This window comes from Erpetoichthys calabaricus, chromosome 8 (assembly GCF_900747795.2).
Source record: "Erpetoichthys calabaricus chromosome 8, fErpCal1.3, whole genome shotgun sequence".
Taxonomy (NCBI): domain Eukaryota; kingdom Metazoa; phylum Chordata; class Cladistia; order Polypteriformes; family Polypteridae; genus Erpetoichthys; species Erpetoichthys calabaricus.
In genome coordinates, this window is record NC_041401.2 from 101,485,331 (window position 1) to 101,491,646 (window position 6,316).

Consider the following 6,316-nt stretch of genomic DNA (forward strand, 5'->3'; position numbering starts at 1 on the left):
CCATAAGAATACCTAGTCAAAATATAAAATACTACCAAATCTACTTATCATTTATACTGGACACATGTTAATAAAGCATGGAAAATATATAATAATCCATACATTAATTCCTAAACCCATTTAATCCATTTAAGGGTCACGAGGAGCTGGAATCTATCCCGTATCATTAGGTATGTTTGGTGAAAATAAACTAGGGGTTAAAGAAAACTGATGTAGTCCTAAATAGACACAATGGTTCAGTTGCAGTGCACCAGAGATAGTTCCATACTGGCTGCGGAAACCAGATTACGTACTATGGTAGTGAGAGGAGACGAAGCTCCAGTTTAAGTGGTGTCTCAAACTGCAGAACAAAATCACTCAAATGTTTCACTCTGCCGCAACTAGTTTTGTTGTGGCCTTGTGTTTCCTCACAGTTTGCTTATCTGGTTGTCTGATTGCCAATTAATGGCAATTTGCCTCTCTAAATTAACAATGTGCAGCTACACAGTTTTCTTAATTTAAAGGGACAGAGCAGAAGGTAAAAGTACATGTTAAGCTACATTAAATCAATGTATGTTGCTGTAAGATAAATGCACTTTGAGCATATGGAAAGGCTCTGAAATCTATGGAAAGTATTTAGAAATTAATGATGAGAGGTCCACGTTAGATGAATTATGTCTGAATCATAATTGTTTCATTGTTACTCATTTCCCAATTACATAAAATCACAGTTTCTTCAACTATGGATTGTGATTCCCTGTTTCTTAAAGTACCTACAGTGATCCTCCTTGGCGGACCCCCCCTGTTTTGATGGTCATCGTGGAGTGGGTCTCAAAGACATTAGGAAGGGCTGGATTAGATGGCGAGAAAAAAAAAGTTTAAGAAACCCTGAGAGGTAGATGATACAGTAACAGAAGGGTGGGCACATGTCATTCATTTTGCACCCAGCTTCTCCTAATAACCGAATGAATCCAACAGTCACTGATGCATATGAAATACCTAGTCAGAGGCTGGATAGCACTCATAAAGAATGTCTCATCACAGCACAAACTTCACAGCAGAGCACAAGCTCTATATTATACATACTGTGAGAGAGATCGCTTCTCATATTAGATCCAAAGGGCACCCAGAATTTATAATGTGTTTTTGGAGAGGGTGTTTTTTTTTTTTTTTATAATACTGTAATTCCAGACTGAGCACCGGAACGGATTCTTTCCTGTTTACATGGCTCTTTTAAAAGGCCTGCTCGCCTTTGCCGCACTAGCTACTGTGCTGTTTGCGACATTGCAGGTATGCCGTTCCTATAGACTCGTACAATGGGTAACTCATCCCTGGCAGATGCATATTGTCAGCACCATTACAATATTTATATTTTCTTATGATTCTGTAACTAAACATTTCACTACAATTTGCACAATTTTTAGAATTGTATGCAACCAACACATTTTGATTTGTTACCTCTACAACACTCCAAAGGAATACAGCGTGAAAGAAACTGGCAACATCTTTCAATGTGCATGCACTTTCCCAGCCAAGCGATTTCTTAGTTAAGGACACAGACTTACCGTTTACTTAAGATTATTGGTTAAATGTATGTTGACCCGTATTTTTTTTATTCCGCATTATAAATATTTCCAAGCTTCATCGGTCATTTTCTGACTTACTGAGCTAAGCATATTTGATTCAGTATCACGTTATACTTCATTTCAAATATACATATAAAATATGGTTTCCATAATTTTCAATGGCATAGAAATGATTCTTCGTGTCCATGACAGTCTGGCTGATTTGTGCCGAATTCAGTTTGTAACATTAACCACCGTACCAAGTCTATTAAACCTTCTTACGGGGTGGTCTCAGTTAGTAAGGCAACTTTGTTCATATTCTCCGCCTCCAAGAAGCAGACTGCAAACGCACTCAGTCTTGGTCTTGGTCCGCAGCTCCATTTTACACTGCAACAACGCTAAGTTCCAAAGTTTCTCTCTACACGGAACCATTCCGAGCTGACAGTGCACCGCAACTGACCCAAGTATAACAGAAGATGTAAATACACAATCAAACCTCTAGTACTAGGGTGTTGTACCGTGTTAGCCATTATGCCTGAAGAAGGGGCCTGAGTTGCCTCGAAAGCTTGCATATTGTAATCTTTCTAGTTAGCCAATAAAAGGTATCATTTTGCTTGGCTTTTCTCTACAATCAAACCTCTAAAGTCGAAGCGATCGCTCTGTACTCGGCTCGTTGAGTCTGAAGCAGCACTGCGGCGCTCGCGTCCACGTAGCGCGGAAGTTGTTGAATTCATTTGTTTACTGCCTGGCATAGGGAGAAGCGTGCGACAAGTTTGCTACCATCAGCTGTAGTTCTGGCAAGACGATTTCACGGCTGTCGTTATGGGCGGGGATAAGAGAGTCAATTATAAAGTAGGCTAAGAAAAAATGACACACGAAGCATGGAGCAGAAAGTGTGCAGCTGGCTGGTGGCTCCATGAAGTTGGGTTCTAACACCGGATTGCTATCATACACGCTATTTTCGGTTATGCCCATGTCAGTTTTTGAGCCATATAACTTAACATTTTTAAACACCATTGATCAAATTCAGGTTTCCGTAGCAGCACTGCGAATAAATCAGGAACCAACCCTGGACGGGACGGAAGTCCACCACAGTGGGTAAGACCATTTGCAACTGAATTTAACTGATGGCAAAGTTATATGTTTTGATAAAATTTTAATTAATGAACATATTTTCGTGCTTTAAAAGTGACATTAATAGATAAAAATTCTGAATCAACGTAAGTCGATCAAATTCGGTGTTGTTCATAAGAAATGTAATAGTTTAGTTCATGAAATTGAAGCACATAATAAAAAAATATTTGAAATATTAAAACGTATGCTTCAGGTTAAATGTCTAAGTATTCTCGATTTTAATGGAAAGGTGTCACTTTTCATCCTCAATTGAGGTCCGTAGAATGCTAGATCCCCAGTAAAGGTCAGGGAGGGGAGCATGCACTGGTACGGCGTGTTGCTGCATTTACCACATGATGAGACAGCTCGGGATCCTGGTTGGTAACCCCCCAGGCAGACACACGGTCCTGTCCCACCCTCCAGAAATGACGCTCTATCTGCTGCAGCCATGTGTTATGTGGGCATCACCTTGGCATGGTCCAGCCACTCGGGTCCTCAACAATGAGGATTCTGCAAGCTGGACCACCCTTGGGGAATTGCACCACATGGCCGAAGTGCTGTAACTGACGCTCCATCACAATGCAGGTAATGTGCGTCATTCGGGGCTCCATGAGAAACTGCTCATTTGACACAAAGTCAAGCCAGTGGTACCCAAGGTTTCTCCGAAGAGACACAGTACCGAAGAAGTCCAGTCTTTGTCTCAGGTCACTGGATAGCGTCCATGTCTCGCAGCCATATAGCAAGACAGGAAACATCCTGACTCTAAAGATTTGGACCTTCATCCTTTTGTGTAGATATCAGGAGCGCCACACACCCCTTTCCAGTGACCTCATGACCCCCTATGCTCTCCCAGTCCATCTACTGACTTCATCAGAAAAGTCACCAGAGACATTAATGTCACTGTTGAGGTAAGTAATTCTCTCGACAAGTTTGACACTCTCTCCGCAAACAGACACACTGCTGATGGCTGTGTCCAAGAGGTCATTAAATGCCTGGAGCTTGGTTTTTATCAGGACACTCACAAGCCCAGACACTCAGACTCCTCACACAGTCTCTTGAGAGCCCCAGTCAGAGCCTCCATTGAAGGATCAAAAATATTCCCAAATTCCTTATCAACTGACATTGAAATGATCTAAAATGACACCACTCATGGTTTTGTTTGAAAATTGCTTTTTAATCTTCCGTGAGCAGATCTTAGAGGGCTAGGCCTACTGTTAATTAAAGAATCAAATATCAAAAATATCTTCCTATTTTGAGGTTGCTGATCACGAATAGCATTAAACGACATGCCTATATTCCCAAACCCCGTTTTTTATTTTTCAAAGTTTTGTGAAAAGAAGTAACTTTGACCCCACATATCCAATTTGGGAATGGACTCCTGATGTCGGTGGATGTGACCTGCACAACTTCAAGTTACTGACGACACCAATTGGTTTACTCTTTTATCATAATGATGTAATTTCCTGCACAAAGTAAAATGGCCGAAAAATGAGTTTTTCGGGATGAGAGGGCCAAAAATAGGAAAGAACCCCAAAAAGTGATTTTAACATGTCCATAAGTAATTCTTATGAACAAAATTGTTTAAATGTTGGCTTTGACATGCTGTGTCTAAATGTTTGGATTTTATTGAGTATCCCTTAACTGTGTTCCACTAGACTGTTAGTTTTGATCCTGTGTGTGAAAGAAGGCAGATCTGTGAGGGTGAAGTCTCGAGGTTTAGCCTATCTGGGTGACAAGTAATGAAAAGTGACATTTATTCTTATCACTTTTAGTAGTAATAATAATAACACTACATTTTATTTATATGGCACTTTTGCTCAATGCCACAAAATGAATGTTGATCTTTTATACAGTATGCCCAGTCTTTTGAGAACATTGCAGATTCCTCTGAAGAGTATTACATCATATCAACTATAGAAAGCATTCCATATAATTTATATCTAAAGTATAGGATGATGCAAACCACAAATCTCTAGATTTTAGTTCTTCTGTTGAAGTTATTGAGAATTAATAATATTAATAATAATACATTAATTGAGAGAGATGCATGTGTCCTGTGATGTTATTGTCTCTTTTGTGTAGGACAACACCTTTCATTTATCTACTATATTACTAAAAAAACCCAAATTGCTGCTGTATATACACATTTTAATTGTGGCATAGTGTATGTATACTGGTATTTGTTAGTCATCCAGTGTTAAGGTATCTGCTAAATAAAGAATATTTACAATAATAATAATAAAAGAGCCAGTCAAGACAGAGGTGCAGTGGTTAGAGTGATGCCTCATGGGTAATCCTGAGTTTGAATCCCATGCCTGGTTGTTGTCAGTGTGCAGTGCACCTGTTTTCCACCATGTCTGCAGGAGTTAGATTCATTGCTTTTCTAAATTGGGGTGTGTGTGGCTGTGTGTCCTGCAATGGTGGCTTCTCAGCTTTACACACAGTGCTGCTGGCCCTCTGCAGCCTTAAATCAGATTAGGTGAGCATGATAATACATGCATATATGTATACCTTAACAGCTACTGCTTTGAGAAATATTTCACGTTAGTACCGGAAATTAGTGTATAGACTTCCTTTTAAGGTAACTTTTAAAAATCACTTACTTGGGCTCCCAAATGTTTCTGGTTCTTTAACCCTGGCATGTTTAACTAAATAAAATGTTAGAAGTCCAAGTAAACCTTCTCATAACATTGCTGACCTTTTCAGTGATAAAATGGGAGGTCTTAACTTCTATTCGTAAGGGGGGGAGGAGACCCGTGACAGACAACACCTAAGTACACTTATTTTAGATGAAGTACAAAGTAAAGAGAAATGTCTTAAATTATTAAAATGCAGGCATACTTATTGCAAAGCAAAGAAAATGTAGGAGTACCTGTGCAGTGCCAACGCTGTGGATGTGAAAGAAGTCTAGAAAGTCCAAAACAAGAAGAGACTGATCTGGTCGTTCCCTTTCTCAAGTGACGGTGAGTGATCTGACAGACTTTATTATGAGAGTCAAAACCAGTTCTGCAGCTTTAAGTGTGCAAATGAGGTGGCATGAATATTATAAGCTTCCCACCCATTCTTAGCCCACACTCCTTTCTATTATTGTGTTAGTGAGACATGCATTTGTAGGTGTATATCGAAGTGTTCATCTTTCTGCATTAAACAGTGTCTGATTCAAGAAAGTTGAAAGCCCAAATTACATCAGATGAAAGTGTTGCAAGTTATAGTTTTAATTCATACAACATACCTGGTGCAATGTTAGCATAGGCAGGGTTTGTCTCAGAGCAAAGCAGGATAAAGCCATTGGAAAAAAATGTAATTCTTGTGATGTGTGTGCTAGTTTACATTCTTTTTTTGGTGATTGGTGGGTTTGCTTGAGTGCTCTGTGAAATGGACAGGAGGTTGTGTTGATTTCTTATGTCCATTGCTGCCTAGATAGGTTTCAGCTCCCTGCAGTTCTCTAATGAATGAAGAATGAAGATGTCTCAGACAGTGTAAGCATGTTTGATTTCAGATTTTTGTATATCAACATAAAGACCTCACGATTACAGTTCAGTGCTGTACAATTGCTTACTGAACTGCTGGTAAAAAGGACAGACATTATCGCTCTGTTATTTGAGTCATATAAAAGTTATGAAATTTCACATAAAATGCATCCCCTTTACGCTAAAGTC

At 39.4% G+C, this 6,316-nt stretch overlaps 1 protein-coding gene across 2 annotated transcripts in view; it reads right to left on the reverse strand.

Annotated features, from left to right (window-relative positions):
- Positions 1-5,631, reverse strand: part of rabgef1 (RAB guanine nucleotide exchange factor (GEF) 1) — an 85,508-nt gene extending 79,877 nt beyond the window's left edge. Inside the window, exon 1 of one of the 2 annotated variants that reach the window (XM_028807178.2) lies at positions 5,530-5,631. The gene's annotated coding sequence lies outside the window, so the exon portion shown is untranslated. The remainder of the gene's footprint in view (positions 1-5,529) is intronic. The other variant, XM_051931327.1, reaches the window with a different exon arrangement.
- Positions 5,632-6,316: the final 685 nt, after the last annotated feature.